The 17,017-nt window shown below is 44.9% G+C and overlaps 1 long non-coding RNA gene and 1 pseudogene across 2 annotated transcripts in view; one reads left to right on the top strand and one right to left on the bottom strand.

Annotated features, from left to right (window-relative positions):
* Nucleotides 1-17,017, top strand: part of LOC124625760 — a 173,715-nt gene that overhangs the window by 132,093 nt on the left and 24,605 nt on the right. The gene's annotated exons all lie outside the window — the stretch shown is intronic.
* LOC124546322 lies at nt 14,071-14,188 on the bottom strand (annotated as a pseudogene).

The following is a 17,017-nucleotide window of genomic DNA, read 5'->3' as shown; positions in this document are numbered from 1 at the left end:
AGATTTATTTCACTTGTATCGGCATATTTTGTTCTTAGTTTTACTTAAAGTGGCGAAACTGTACCCAGTTACATTGTTGCGCAAAAGGCACAGAGCTGGTTTCTATTACCATGCGTCAATTGTGCGCTAAACTTATATTACGTTATATCGTGTACTATATGATATTACGCTACACTGCCTTAGTTAAGTTTACTTGTTTTTCTTTGTCAATGATCGTATATCCGGGAAAGAATGAGATCGATTCGATATTGCCGTGCCAGTGTTGTTACCATGCGTAGGGACATGTCCCTACGTTTAGGGACTTCTGACATTGTTTCCAAAAATATAGAAATGTAGGGACGAATTTACGGCACCTCTGTAAAACGAAAAATTACAAGATAATAAATTGAAAAAGAAAAAATTGCCTAACTGTATAAATTTTAAACACTGTATACGTCTGTCACCAATGTGTATGGAAAGGTGGCCTATAAGTGACTACTTCAGGGACCAAACGAGGTGCAGAAGGAAAGCATTTTACTCACTATCTGGAGAGGGTACGTGACAGGGGAAATACTGACGTGACCCCCCTCAGATTAACCCGTAAGATGGCGTAGTGGATACCCCGTCAAAAACAGCACAGATCACGCATGAAGGTGTACTGAACTGTGAAAAAAAAGCAAAATGCAGACAGTGAAAGGCCCAAGCAAAAGATGTGCAGCATTCAGCATATTTGCGCAGCCATGGCGTTGTGGTTGTGTAGGTATGGTGTTGGACTGAAAAAGGGCAGATCGGTATTCAAATCTCGCTCGTGCCACAATTTTTTTTTCACAATATTACGAACTGTCCGTCCAGTCACTGACGGGTGTGTTCGCTGTATTCCAATGTTTGTGTCGTGGTGTAACGTCCGTTTGCAACAGCGAGGTGTAAGGAAGGGATCTCCAGCCGTACGTACCTCCTATTTGTTCTACACAAGTACTACACGTTATGACTGTTGCGTTCCGTTTTGGAAGTTTGGACTTTTAAATTCCATTGTTTTCATTTCTGTGCGTGTATGTGCACCATGTCGCCTGCTCTCACTATTCATCACATCTACTTGCGACGGTCTTACCACATGACTCATATTTCTTAACCAATGTATAGTATGACAATTGGTAAGACAATAGAAGAACACACACGTCAATGATTCGACGGAACATGCGTAAAGAAAAAAGTCTGCAGTGCGAGCTAGATTTGAACTCCCAACTTCCGCGCCGCCGCCCAGCGCCGGGACCACACAACCACGCAGTGATTATTAAGGTTATCAAGATGAGCCATATCTTCAGCCTGGACCGTTCACTGTTTCTATTTTGCTTTTTTTCACAGTGCAGTAGACCTTCTTCCCGTTTACATGCAAGGTCTGTCTTCAGTTTATGACGAGCTATCCACTGGGCCATTCGGGGTGCGATTGGGAGTTATTCTTGTTAGTGCTTCTCCTACCGATGAGCAGCTGCCTCCTAATGTAACGCAGCACAAATTGCCGAGCAAAGTAATAAATCCGTAGCAAACAGCTTGCACAATGAGACAACGTCTGGACACGAGAACGCGGATGCCTGTGCATGCTCTTTTGTACCCGTGCGTCAGCGATTGTGCAGGAGGAGAGACGGGTCATGTGGATATATCTCTACGAATTGTATTTTATTGGATGAAACCGGGGGCCTAGAAACGACGGAGAGGCTTCGTCCCGCCGTAGCCCTCAGTGGTTCACAACTCCACAACAGGTCACAGCAGTCCACCCACCCCACTGCCGCCCCACATCGAACCCAGTGTTATATCTGTACCTTGCCAAATGTTTACTGTTTCACCACGAGTTGTACATTAGTGGAGTGCGTAAGATGCGCAATGAGACTTGAAACCGGTGGTGTGAAAAATTAAACAGTCGACAAAAAGTAGCTGTTGCGTCCCCATTTTTCTCACGTAATGAGACTAATAGGCTACCACAGATGTGCATGAACGTCCCTGTAAGGCGCTTTTATGAAACACTGATACCTCGGTACGTCATTTCCATCTTAGCAAGTGTTCGGTAAGAATCACGAGCTGCATAACTTATTAGAACTGCCGGCCGCGGTGGCCGATCGGTTCTAGGCGCTTCAGTCCGCAACCACGCGACTGCTACAGTCGCAGGTTCGAATCCTGCCTCAGTTATGTATGCGTGTGACATCATTAGATTAGTTAGGTTTAAGTAGTTCTAAGTTCTAGAGGGCTGATGACGTCGGATGTAAAGTCCCATAGTGCTCAGAGCCATTTGAACCATTTTTTTAAAATTAGAAATGCGAAACATTTTGAGAATGTTGACAGTGGTAATGGTTCCAGTGCTTAGTCTGTACCTGTTTTGCCGGCCGGTGTGGCCGTGCGGTTCTAAGCGCGTCAGTTTGGAACCGCGTGACCGCTACGCTCGCAGGTTCGAATTCTGCCTCGGGCATGAATGTGTGTGATGTCCTTAGGTTGGTTAGGTTTAAGTAGTTCTACGTTCTAGGGGACTGATGACCTCAGTAGTTAAGTCCCATAGTGCTCAGAGCCAATTTTTTGTACCTGTTTTGTTTTCCAATTATACAAAAAAAAAAACAGTTTTCCGTTAAAATGGTTCAAATGGCTCAAAGCACTATAGGACTTAAGATCTGAGGTTATCAGTCCCCTAGACTTAGAACTACTAACTAACCTAAGGACATCACACACATCCATGCCCGACGCAGGATTCGAAGCTGCGACCGTAGCAGCAGCGCGGTTCCGGACTGAAGTGCCTAGAACAGCTCGGCCACAGGAGGCCGACTTTCCGTTAAAAATTTTTAATTCTTCCGATACGCGTTGTATGATTCCACTATATAATAAACTGAAGACTGGGACTTTGTGAAACTCCGAAACTGGTCATAATAATTTGCATCTGGAAGCTAACTTTCCTTCTCTGTATAATGCGGAACATGTGTTCCTTGCCGCACCCCTACCGGCATCGCTGTGGTTACCAAGAACCCGGTCCCCGACAGCTTTAGATGAAAGGAACTGACAATAACAGTAAAAAATATTTAAAAAAATTAAAAGTAAAAACCAATAATGAGTCTTTTCTTGTCAGACATATCCAGCGGAGAATAACTGGGAACACTACGTCCAAAAGAAATACCCATTTCACTGCGTCTGCTGCCGTCTTTAGTAGGAACCACAAAATGATGTACTGCTACATATGGCGTAGAGACTAACAGCAGTAAGCTACCCAAATAAAATGGGGAATATTTTGTTTGAAAACAGTGGTCTTTCAGTGAAAGAAATTAAATGCTTGGCAAATGTTACTACCCGACACGTAATTGATTTGGTCGTCAATCTAGAATTTTTTGTGTCCATAAGGACATTCGAAGTGGATGTAGGAATTTTTCACATGTCATGTAGTGACAAGGTCGAAAATGTGTTGGCAACACTGAGTACGATGCATTAATCCTTCGGAGATGCATGCATTTCCATCGGACATACGTGCATGTACGAAGGAACAGGCATTGCTGGGACTACAGCCGTTATGAAACTCATAAAATGCAATCGCAGTTACAAATATGGACAAGCATCAGCTGTATTTCATAACGGCTGTAGCCGCCGTAGTGCCTGTCCGTTCGGACCTGCATGAACGTGCGAAGGAACATTGCATCGTACTTCTGAGCAACATAAGCACTACAATATCGTATTTATCCGCAGACACCGGGCAAGCCACTATCAGTTAAAATGTCTCCCTTGCACGGGAAACACAGGGTGGCGTTTCTGTGAATGGGAAGTCAAAAAATCTGCATAAAACACTATCACTTGAGTTTCTTCAGGCACATAAGGTCGAAACTTCCTGATGTCTTCCATTTGCTCTCGACTGATGGAGATACAGGGTGGCGCACGAAATGTGTTACCATTTTGTTTTTGAATATAAACTTTATTGTCAATACAATCTGAAAGGAACATACACTACAATGAAGAGCCGTCCATGGAGATTTGTTCTAACTCAGCACATGCTCAATATGTCCACCATTTCGTTTCCTAACTTCCTTCAAACAAACACTGAAGTTAGTGATTACCCTATGGCACATGTCTTCTGTAATTTCACTGCAAGCTTGAAGAATAAGTCTTCCGCTCTCCATTAAATCACGTGAACGTTTCGGGAAAATTTTTTCCTTTAGGTACCCCCAAAGAAAAAAGTCACATGGATTGAGGTCTGGACTATTGGGGGGCCAATTTTGTCCGTCATTGAAGCGACCTGGAAACCTGAGTGAAATGATCCGCATGTCGAAATGCTCGTGCAAAAACTCCAACACAGTGTTTGCAGTATGTGGCCTTGCTCAATCTTGCATGAACTACTGCATGTTGAAGGGCAAGGCAGTAGCAAGAAGCTGTGGAATGAAGCTATTGCGAAGCATGCCCAAATAACGCTCGCTGTTCACAGTTTCTTCAAAGAAAAAGGGTCCAGTAAGTCCGTGACTGGAAATTGCTGCCCACGCTGTAATCCTCGGAGCATAATGTTGTCGTTCATGAAGCACTTGTGGGTTTTCAGTGGCCCAAAAGCGTACATTTTGTTTGTTAACTACACCGTCTAAATGAAAATGCGCTTCGTCTGAAAACCAAACGTTGTTGAGAGTTTCTTCCCTATCCTCCGCCCACTGAGCAAACAGTAGTCTCTGCTGCTTGTGTTCTTCAGTGAGCTTCTGTTCACAGGTCATCTTGTATGGGTACATATGGAGGTGACTTTTAAGAATGCGTCTGGATATTCCCAGTTGCTCTGCTGCCTTTCTACACGATTTCCTGGGACTTCTCTGTACAGCAACTCTTACCGCTTGAATATTCTCCGCCGGCCGCGGTGGTCTCGCGGTTAAGGCGCTCAGTCCGGAACCGCGCGACTGCTACGGTCGCAGGTTCGAATCCTGCCTCGGGCATGGATGTGTGTGATGTCCTTAGGTTAGTTAGGTTTAAGTAGTTCTAAGTTCTAGGGGACTGATGACCACAGAAGTTAAGTCCCATAGGGCTCAGAGCCATTTGAACCATTTTTTCAATATTCTCCGGCGAACAAACAGGCTTAGGTCGAGGTCGCTTCGCTTCCAAAACTGTTCCTTCCTGTACAAATTTATCGTACAACCTGTGGATGGTCTTCTTGCAAGGGACCCATCGTGTGTTAAACTGTTGTCGAAAACGCCTCTGAGTCACAACAAGGCTTTTCGTTTCATGAAAAAGTAACACAATTGCCGATCGTTGCTGTGTCGTCAGTCTTCCACTGTCAGCCATTACTGCTTACTAGTCTCCTAGCGGCAGTATGGTGAACTACACGTCATTTCGTTACTCATTTGTTTTTCCAAGCTCTGCAGGTACTGCTGTAGAAATCCCAGCGGGATTTCTACTGTGCGTCATAAATTGTGAAAGAAACAATCGGTAACACATTTCGTGCGCCACCCTGTATATAATGAATGTACGAGTGCAGATTATGAGCATATGGTTGACGACATTTGGAAATTTGGGTCCGTCCGTGAGTAGTGCTCGGATAGCCTAGTAGTAAGGCGACCGCTCGCGATAAGCGGGAAATCCGGGTTCGAGTCGCGGTACGACACAAATTTTCATTGACGTTGTTCCATTATGCAGATGATGGTTGTCTATATTCGCAGCTGCCAATACATTTCATGCATAAGAATGAGTTCAATGAACAATTGCAAAAAGAAATATCATTCGCCAATGACTTTAGTTCTTCGGGCGCAGAGGAAAAGTCCCTTAGTTTCTGTAACCTACACCCATTTGAACCTATTTATTGCAGTGAACTATTGGTTTCTCCCTACAATTTTGGCCCTCAACAGTTCCCCCATCAACAAACTGACGATCCTGGATGCCTCTGGGCGCTTCCTACCAACCGATTCCTTCTTTCACTCAGGTTGTGTCATGAATTTGTTTTCTCCTAAATTCGCATCAGTACCCCTTCGTTGCTTATACTATCTACTCACCTAATTTTCGTCGTTATTCTGTGGAATTCAAAAGCTTCCAGCTCTTCTTGTCTGAATCATTGTTGCTCGCTTATCGCCTCCGTACAAGGCTACAGTCTAGATAAACGTTTTCTGAAAAGATTTCCTAACACTTAAATTTGAATTTGATGTTAACAATTTTCTCTTGTTCAGGAATGTTTTCTTGCTATTGCCGGTCTCCATTTTATATCCTTTTACTTCATTAATCGTCAGTTATTTTGCTGCTCAAATAGCAGAACATATCTACTACTTTTAGTGTTTCATTTCTCAGTCTAATTCCCTCAGTATCTCCTGATTAATTTTGACTTCAATCAATCACCGTTGTTCTACTTTTGTTAATGTTCATCTTACAAACTGTTTTCAAGACACGATCCATTCCTTTCAACCTATGTGTCAAAATCCGGGTCACCTCTGACAGAATTACAGTGTCATCGGCAAGCCTTAAAGAGTTTATTTCTTCCCACTGAACTTTAATTCCCTTTCCAAATTTCTCGTTCGCTTCCTTTACTGCTAGATAAGTGGACAGATTCAATAATAATCCCGTGTCTCTCCAATTTCAGACATTGATTCTCTTTCATGCTTCAACACTTATAACTCAAGTCTGCCTTCTGTACCAGCTGCGTACAACCTTCTGGTGCTGGTATTTTTTTTTCCCTGTAACCTTCAGATTTCAAAGCATCTATTCCTGTCAACTCTGTCAAAAACTGTCACCCATTCTACAAGGTGACCAATAATCCACGGCAGGCGGGCCAACAATCCACGGCAGGCGGGCCTATACGTTTGCTACCAAGATCATCTGATCTCAGTTCTTTAATATCCAACTTCTGAACTCAGCTTAAAATCGTTGCGAACAGCACCCACTGTGATACGGTTGAAGAATTGGAGGTGAGAACTGTCAACGCTTGTCAACAATTAGGAGACGATCTGCAAGTATTTGAATCAATTCTAAACTTAGTGTAGATGCAAGTGTAGTACAACATCCATCTGCAAAAACGATATTCTGAACATCTCCTTTAACATATAAACGTGAAAAATAATCATAACATGCTACTGTAAATGCTAAAATAGGACCTTATTCCTTGTTCCTGAAAAGCATGCAATAATTTGTCTTTTAACCATTACAGTTTCCGAAACAAGAATAACGTTACAAACGGTGAACTCGTCAGCGGCGGGTGACGGCACATTTGCATTTATCCCACGAATGGTACGTTTGCGGATAATGTTACTGCGGATAATGTTACTGCGACATTTTGCTTCTAGTTTCGACTATTTACAATTGTTTCGATTTGCGCATTCAATTATGCCAAACGCTTTGTAAGTGCTGAGATGTTAGTTCTCTCATTCCGTGTCAGACTCACAGCTTGGTATACACCTGTAAACTAGCCCCACTGCCAGTCCGCAAATGTTGACGATGATGTAGACACAACTAGCGCATAAAACTTCGGCCTTTCTATTTTGAGACCAAAGCCCAAAGCTCTGTAGAAAGTTTTTTCAGCCTCTAAGGCGATAGGGGGATAGCTGAGTGTAGCAACCGTGTCTTGCAATTCTCATCGAGAACCACTGAAACCGTGTTCCGCTGTGCAAAGACCGTGTCGGCGAAAGAAAACAACAAACAATGTGGTGATTGCATCACGGTAAGCCGTTAAGACAACGAGGCGAAAACTACCACTGAATGTAAAGTAGGAGTTTCCTTTACCTGCTAGGAGCGTTGTCCGTGGCCCAGTATTGCAGCAACCTGACCGCCCGTAAATGAGTAAAGCACATTGCAAACAGTCAATCACAGTCCACCACATGCGTCCACGTGTAGGAAAAAAACAAAACCATCTTGGACTATATCATTTGTGACTGCCGGCTCCGCATGCAGCAGTCATACCAAGTGCGGAACCGTTTTGAAAAAAGAAATACAAATACTGAAACATGAACTAAGTACCTGTCTTGAACGTCTGAAAATGTAAATAACTGTAGTGAATGGAGACAGTTCGATAAAGCCTCGATAGATGTGGACCAAAATTTTACCGGTGTATCCGGCATTATCATTAGATCTTCCTTCAAGGTATCCAAGTCAGCAAAATTAATATAAAACAATATAATTATGATTACTCTTTGTTAACCGTCATACCGTGAGATCACCGAAGCTAAGCACCGTCGGACGTGGCCCGTACTTGGATGGGTGACCATCAGAGTACGCCGCCTGTTGCTGACAATATTCCCTTTAGCCTTTACGGGAGAGGGCACAAGAGGGACTGTGGTGCAGAGTTCCTGATCACCTGACTTTACGCCAATGTTCTGGGATAAATTCCAAAACTCTCCGCAGTATCTCATGAAGTGAGGGCATCTGATATTGTTGACGGTGATCCGTCCGTGGGATGGGAACGTTAAGCTCGGCGGCCCAACTGATGCTATTCAAGAGGAGCAGGCTGTGTGTCCGCACCAGTTTTCGCTCTGTCTCTACTCTCATCATCATCATCACCGTCATCATCATCATCATCATCATCATCATCACCCAACACAAACACAGCACTAAGCTTTATGCGCCCCATCACACTCACATACTCTCTACAAATACATATAACGATACATCTCTCAAATATCCGCAAGTAAATGGGCCAATGTGCGTGGAGGAAGAACACCCTCTCCGTTGGATGCCTGTTGTCATGCCAAGTTAACGCGGGAACAATAGAATCGGTCTACCAGTGTCTCGCATGTAATTTCCTTTACTGACGGATTCCACTCTCCCAGAACCCTTACAACACTCATTTCATGTCGCATCCTAGTATTCTCACCAAATTCTTATGGAAAATATTAATCAGATATCTTGTTACCGGATATTGACAACTTTTTTCTCTTTGTTATAGACATTATCTTGCAGTTATCCACATTTAAGCAGAGCTGCCATTCATTATATTAAGCTGAAATTTTGTCAGAGTCTTTCTACACTTCCTTATGGTAGTTCAACGACGATACTTTCCTGTGAACAATGCTGATTACATTGTAATTCTGTGAGAGACGGCAAACGACTTAGAAGAACAGCTGAAGAGAAGTAATGGTAATAGAATGCCGTCAAAATAAATCAAACCATGCAGATGGAACTACTGAGAAAATGAGATAGTAGAACTACTAAAATTTTGCTATTTATGCGACAAAAAAATTGCTATGACAGAAATAACACATAAAATGTAAACCGGCAGCAGCAAGAAAAGAATATCCGAAAAACAGAAATTTGTTGACACTGGCTATAAATTTAAATGTTAGGAAGTCTTTTCTGGTGGTATTTGTCTAGAGTCTTTCCCTTGTGCGCAACTGAAAATGCACAGTAAAAACTTCAGACAAGAGGAAAATAAAAGCTTTCGAAATGTTGCACTATAGAACAATGCTGAAGGTTAAATGGGTACATAAAATAACTGACGAGGAGGTACTGAATCAAGTTACAGAAAAAAAAGAATTTGTGGCATAATTGGAGTAAAGGAAGAGACTGACTGATAAAACGCATCTTGAGGCATCAAGGAGTAGTCAGTTTGATAAGGCAGTAATGTGTGTGCGTGTGTGTGTGTGTGTGTGTGTGTGTGTGTGTGTGTGTGTGTGTGTGGATGGATGGGCGGGTGGGTGGGTGGGTGGGGGGAGGCGGTAGGGGAGGGAGTTAAAATTGTAGAGGGAGACCGAGGCTTGAACACATTAAGCAGGTTCAAATAGGTGTGGGTGTCAGTAGTTATGCAGAAACGAAGAGCCTTGTCCAGGATAGACCAGCGTGGAGAGCTGCGTCAAACGAGTTTTCAGAATGAAGACCATAGCAACAAGACCAGAGCCTCGTCAGTGGCAGTCAGGCTTCCGTACCAGTTCCTAGTTAATGGGTGTGGGAGCGGTTGAATTATAGACAGCTGCTGTGCTAGAGGGACAGTACTCCTGTTGGCACGGTGAATAGGCTGCAAGTAGTTACCCGTGTCACATTGCTTGAGAGTAGTCTGACGTCTGGTCGTCAGTGTAACAGGTGGATAGGTTAATGGGCAAGACGCGCGGTATGGGCGCATGTAAGTGCTGCCCGGTCATGAGACCTTCCATCTCCGAGATGGTGCAGGCTCTCCACTTGCTACTTCATTAGGATGTGTTCTGGCGATCTTGATTCGAGGGAAACCGCCGCCGCTTAAGTCAACTGCCGTAGGCAACAATGCCAGGGGTCACCATGAACCACCGCGTATTGTTAGAGGCGAAAGACAGACCACTGTGCGCAGAGCAACATTCGACGAGCAGACAAGCCATCCTCAATCATCACTACAGAAACCACCGCCTCACAGATGTACACATCAAAAGTATCTGTCCACATTTTTGCCTTTATGACTCTGCTACAGACACTGTCAGTGAGGGGTTGGAATGTCTGTGGAGGAATGGCAGGCCATTCTCCGTGAAAGTCATGGGCAGGCCAGTCCATTACACGAATTTTGTTGTCAAAGAACCATTGCCTCGCAAATACTGCTATATGACACGACGGTTGTCTTTCTGAGACAAACAATAATCGTTTCCGAATTGATCCTCTACTGTTCACGTTATATAAGGCCGTAAAATGTATTCATATTCTTCTGCATCTGGTATTTAGCATTAACCGCATTAAGGGAACAAATCCTTACCATATAAAACACCCCCACACCGTAACAGCACTTCCTCTGTACACCACTACGGCACTACTCGTGATGGCAGGAAACGGTCTCCAGTCATTCCCCTAACAAAAGTCCTTCCATCGGGGTAACATATGGTACAGCGTGATTCATCACGCCAAATCACTACTTTCCTGTCATCTTCTGTCCAGTGGCGTCACTCCTTACACCAAATGGTCACTTCGCATTGACTACAGAAACGAGTGGCTTATGACCAGCTACTTGGGCATTGTACTGTATTCTTTTTCACTCCCTACACAGTTACTGCGCTAGTTGTCCTGCTACCATCATTTTAGAACTCACGAATGATTCCTTCCACTTCTTTCATGCGATTCTTTACAGCCACCCTCCACAAGCCGGCCGCTGTGGCCGAGCGCTTCTAGGCGCTTCAGTCCGGAACCACGTGGCTGCTACGGTCGCAAGTTCGAATCCTGCCTCGGGCATGGATGTGTGTGATATCCTTATGTTAGTTAGGTTTAAGTAGTTCTAAGTTCTAGGGGCCTGAGGACCTCAGATGTTAAGTCCCATAGTGCTTAGAGCCATTTTTGAACACTCCACAACGCTCTACGCTTCCTGTCCGTTAGTACATGAGATATGCCTGATTGCATCTAGCTGTGGTTGTTCCTTCGCATTTCCAATTCACAGTCATATCACTAACAGTCGACTTGACCAGTATTAGAAGGGTTAAAATGTCCCTGAAGAATTTGTTCCTCAGGTGACATGGGATGACTAGCGCACGTTTGGAATACTGACCGACCCACTAGGCTGTTACTGCTTCTCTACTGACGTCACAGTACTCTCCGCGTCCTTTTAAACAGGCGGCTACGCTTCTTGTGACATCAAGTGGTCGATCCGCATTATCTAGTGGTGTCTGGATTGTTTTCATGTACCTCTCCTCATGTAACGCCACTGTGTATACTGTGTGCAGTGTTTGGGCGGAGGAATTCCCCCAGTGGACACTCGAACAACCATGGAAAAAGGTACCATTGAATGATGAGTCATATTGCAGGTTAATACCCGCCGATGGTGTAGTGGTTTCCCTAAATCGCTTAAGGTAAATGCTTGGGTATTCCATTGGAAAGCGACCTCGTGCTCAGTCTCTAATGACCTCGTAAAAAAACGGGACTCTGAACCATCACATTTCTTCCTTACTTCCTTCCGAAAGCATCTTCCACTGGAGAACTCTGTAACTGGAATTCAGAACTGCGTGCGAGCCAGGCAATGCAGCCAAAATTCCGCGAGTCTAGACTTGTCCAAATGGGCCGCAGAGTCACGAACTTGGCGACGCATAGTGGAGAGGTGGTCGCTGCGTGCCGGTGCGTGCAGTGTAACGGATAGCTCTCCGGACCTTGACCATGGGATCGCGCCAGATTGGCTCAAATCGCTGCTTTCGCCGCGGCGAGCCAACGAGATGCAGATATGTGACACGCTGAGTAGAATACTACCCCGAAGGTTGGCGCTTGGGCGCTGTAAGTTTCACATTAAGCGAGGAACCATAGGTGTCCTCAGCGTTGGTGGTGGTGGTGGTGGGGTGGTGGGGGTGGTTTTTTTTTGGGGGGGGGCAATAGGCACGTGCCCCACCCCACCTGACATATGGAAAACAGTGTTTTATTCATTACAGAATTCTCTTACACTTCTAGAAATGAATGGATAAACTTCAGTTGTCTGGGATATGCTAAGTTTTCCGCACCACAAATAAAATTTAGTTCTTGTGGCATCACATCTCCAAACCGATAAACTCATTCATATAAAAACTGGAACTTTTAAAGAGTCTTGCATCCAGCCCTCTTCCCAGCTCTCTGGATACATTTTTGCGGACACCCGTGCACTGATCACTTGCAGAATATGAACGATTGATGCGGAGACTGGTAGTTGCTCCTGAACGTAAATACATGGAACGGACAGCACACAAATAGCCGGAGATATCCACTTCTGTACGATTACGCTATTGGCGAACAAATCACTGGAAACAGTAACTAGTGCAAGTTAACATTATTAGCGGGTATTTCTCTTTAGGAGTTGGTAACATTGGTTTTTGACCGTCAGACCATGGTGACAGCAGGCAACTTCAGCAGCTCCACGAGACTTGGTAGTGTCAAAGGCGTTGTCGTTGAGCAAAATAATTTGTTAGATTTTTGTATCTTACTTCGTGACATTATGTGTTCATTAAGGAACTTAGACCACCGTATTAAAGGCTGACACTAATAATACAATGAATAATACTTTCAGCAGGCCTTATGAACGTATGCCACGTTAAACGACTCCTTTCTTACGCAGATGCTACAAGAGAGGCGTCGTGCTTCACGGAGATGTTTACCGTTGGAATTTCGAGACAAACTTTACGGGAATAGTCGGACTACAAAAAAAAAAAAAAAAAAAAAAATGGTTCAAATGGCTCTGAGCACTATATGGGACTTAACTTCTGAGGTCATCAGTCCCCTAGAACTTAGAACTACTTAAACCTAACTAACCTAAGGACACCACACACATGCATGCCCTGCGACCGTAGCGGTCGCGCGGTTCCAGACTGTAGCGCCTAGAACCGCTCGGCCACCTCGGCCGGCCAGGGAGGACTCGAACCTCCGCCGGGACCAGCCGCACTGTTCACGACTGCAGCGCCAAGACCGCTCGGCTAATCTCGCGCGTCGGTCGGACTACGTGTTACTTTGTCCCACATACATCTCGCGAAGTGGCCGTGGCGAGAAAATTCGAGAAATTGGAGCTAATACGGAGGCTTACCGACAGTCATTCTTCCCACGCGTCGTTCGCGAATGGGAACAGGGAAAATGGGATCAGTCAGTGGTACAAGAAGTACCCTCCGCGGCACACCGTTCCGTAGCTTGAGGAATCTGATGCAAATGTAGATAAAACAAATGGTAGCAAAGTCAGATGCCAGACCGAGGTTAATTGGAAGAATCTCAAGGAAACGTAATTTAACCTAGAAAGAAGTGCCTTACGAAACATTTGCTCAACCGACTGCCAGCACTGTTCATCAGTCTGGAGCCCTTTGTAGGTAAAATTAATAGAGGAGATATGGAACATGCGATGAACGGCGGTCCGTTTCATTAGGGGATTGTTTAGTCGCGGCGAAAATATTACAGAGAATGTCAAAAAACTCGTAGAGGATATTAGGAAGGCGCCGTGCATCAATGGCAGTTCTACTACTGAAACTTCGAGGGCGTGCATTCCAAGAAGAGTTGTACAAAATATTACTTCTCCCCTCACACGAAGGGTGTTCAATAACCAATGCACTCCGTCTTCAGGCCACGAGTGGCCTACCGGGACCATCCGACCGCCGTGTCATCCTCAGTGGAGGATGGGGATAGGAGGGGCGTGGGGTCAGCACACCGCTCTCCCGGTCGTTATGATAGTATTCTTGACCGAAGCCGCTACTATTCGGTCGAGTAGCTCCTCAATTGGCATCTCGAGGCTGAGTGCACCCCGAAAAATGGCAACAGCGCATGGCGGCCTGGATGGTCACCCACCCAAGTGTCGACCACGCCCGACAGCGCTTAACTTCGGTGATCTCACGGGAACCGGTATATCCACTGCGGCAAGGCCGTTGCCCTCAATAAGTAATGCAACACTTTCTGAAAGCGGGTTGGTTTTATTCAGGATTCCGATACACCACATTATTCCCCTTTCTTTTGGCCAAAAAATCCTATTTTTCTACATAATCTCCGTGCAACGCGACGGCCTTTCGCCTCCTTACTGGGAGGTCCCATATCCCCGCATGGTAGCAGCACTCTACTGGCCGAGGTGGGAGCCAACGTCTTGCAGCATCAACAGCCTCCCCACCATCCACCTACTGCTTCCCTAGGAGTGCATCCTTTTTCGGGCCAAACAAATGGAAGGTGCGAGATCCGGGTTGTAGGGTGGATGAGGAAGAACAGTCCAGTGAAGTTCTGTGAGCTCTTCTCGGGTGCGCAGACTTGTGTGAGGCATTGCGTTGTCATGGAGAAGAAGGAGACGAACACGCAGAAGTCGTTTCTTCAGTTTCCTGAGGGTAGCACAGTACACGGCAGAGTTGATCGCTGCAAAAAAAAAAAAAATGGTTCAAATGGCTCTGAGCACTATGGGACTTAACATCTATGGTCATCAGTCCCCTAGAACTTAGAACTACTTAAACCTAACTCACCTAAGGACATCACACAACACCCAGTCATCACGAGGCAGGGAAAATCCCTGACCCCGCCGGGAATCGAACCCGGGAACCCGGGCGTGGGAAGCGAGAACGCTACCGCACGACCACGAGCTGCGGACTGATCGCTGCAGCTGGAGGGAGGACAGCGAACGGAATAACCTCTTCACAGTCCCAGGAGATCTTTGCCTTGACTATACCGGCTGAGGGTGGGGTTCTGAACTTCTTCTTCAGAGGAGAGGTGGTGTGGCGCAACTCCATGGATTGCTGTTTTGTTTCCGGTTCGAAGTCATGAATCCAAGTTTCATCGCCTGTGACGATTTTCGATAAAAAAATTGTCACGATCAGCCACGTAGTACCCAAGCAGTTCAGCACAGATAGTCCTCCGTTGCTCTTTATGGTCTTTTGTTAGGCGGCGAGCAACCGAGCAGGCACACACCTTTGAATACCCCAACTGGTGTACGAGTGTGTCAGCACTGCCAAAAGAGGCGTCCAGTTGTGCATCGATTTGTTTGATTGTGATTCGTTTATAAACTGGAATGACAGTGTCCACAAGTTCCAACACTGCAGGAGTCACAGCTGGGTTTGGCCAGCTGGCACGATTGAGATCGGACAAGCTCGCACGACCTTGTTGCGATGATGGCAGATGCTCAATGACTAACCGTTTTTCTGCTCAGTACAGTGCCACCGTAGACATTCTGCAAGCGCATATGAATATCTGTGGTACTTTGGTGTTTCGCCAAAACGAACTCAATGACAGCTCTCTGATTGAAACGAACCTGAATTAAAGACGCCATTTTGTAGCCTGCGTATAGGCCGCCACCTATCGGAACTTCATGTAACTATAGGGGCTGAAACATATCCGAAACCAATACCGCATTTTTAACCTAATTCGGCCCAGAAAAAATGTGTTGCGTTACTTACCGAACGCTCCTCGTACGTCTCACGAAACGAACGTGACAAGAAAATCAGAAAAATTATAGCTGTTGCGGAGCTTTACTGATAATCGTTCTTCCCGCGTGCCACTCGCAAATGGAATAAGAAAGGGCGGAAAATGTGTGGGTGCCAGAAGTACGCTCTACATGCGGAGCATAAATTGAAACTTCTTTATTTAAATGAGTGAGTGTGTACTTAAATTGCTGAATAACTGAGACCGACAATATCCTAGCCCAACGCAATCAGACTGCTCAAAAAAAGGGTAACCTGACTTCAAATAATTAATTCAAAAGACTGGCCCTGACTAAAAAGAAATCATAGTAACCTATACATTTCATTAAGCACTTACCTCAAAAAAATCTTCATTTCGCAAACTACTGCAATACAGCGAGCGTCAATACTGCCAGCTAAATAAAAGATTCTAACTACTAAAGCCACTAATTACTAATAGGCATGTGGTTAGCAAAGGAAAGATTTTGTTGCAAACCAAATAATGTATTTTTTACCTTAACAATGTGACATCCAGTTCAGACACGAAGATAAATCGTCGTTGACATCTAGTACAAAGGTATATAATCATGAATAATATTCAATCTCCAAGTCGAACATGTACGCTAACACTTCAGACCTCTACCCTCCATCAATGCTAACTTCTCACGTCTGACACCCATCACTGCTGGCTGTTCACCTCCAACTGCCCAACAGTACTTCCATCACTGCTGGCGACCAACTTTCAGCTGCCCAATAGTACTGGCGATTAACTTCCAACAACGAGTCCAACCAACCACAGAGTCTCTTACAAAGAAAGCACAGCGCTTCCAACACAAAAACAGCCCACTTACAAAATGTGTACACGTAGATGTAGGCATATGTCAAATTCTCCTACCAGATAATGGGAATGCACGTCCGCCCATTATGCAAACAACTGTTGTTAGTAAATTCCCAAATATTATTCAGCTACTTCTTGCCATCAACAATGGGTACTTTTATTCAGTTCTGTGAAATGCAAGCATGATTCAAATAAGAATTTTTCTAATGAATTTAGACCCAAACAATTTATCTCTGTCGTGGCTATTGCTTATTGCCTTATTTTCTACGTTGTTCGGTTCTGTAGGACAATTTTTTACATTGTTATGTACCGATATAGGCGACACAGAACATCCGTCACGTACCGTTGCGCCGCCAGAGTTCCCTCAATGACTATCAGCCGTGATTTGAAATCATACCCGATGGCTCCCCAAATGAAGCCAGTAGGAAAACCGCTGTATGTCTCCAAAACATAGCAAGAATGGCACGTCTCTCCACGTTGCTGTCATTCT

The sequence above is a fragment of the Schistocerca americana genome, chromosome 8, assembly GCF_021461395.2.
Source record: "Schistocerca americana isolate TAMUIC-IGC-003095 chromosome 8, iqSchAmer2.1, whole genome shotgun sequence".
Taxonomy (NCBI): domain Eukaryota; kingdom Metazoa; phylum Arthropoda; class Insecta; order Orthoptera; family Acrididae; genus Schistocerca; species Schistocerca americana.
The sequence above is the reverse complement of the archived record's forward strand: the minus strand, read 5'-3'. Positions and strand labels throughout refer to the sequence as shown.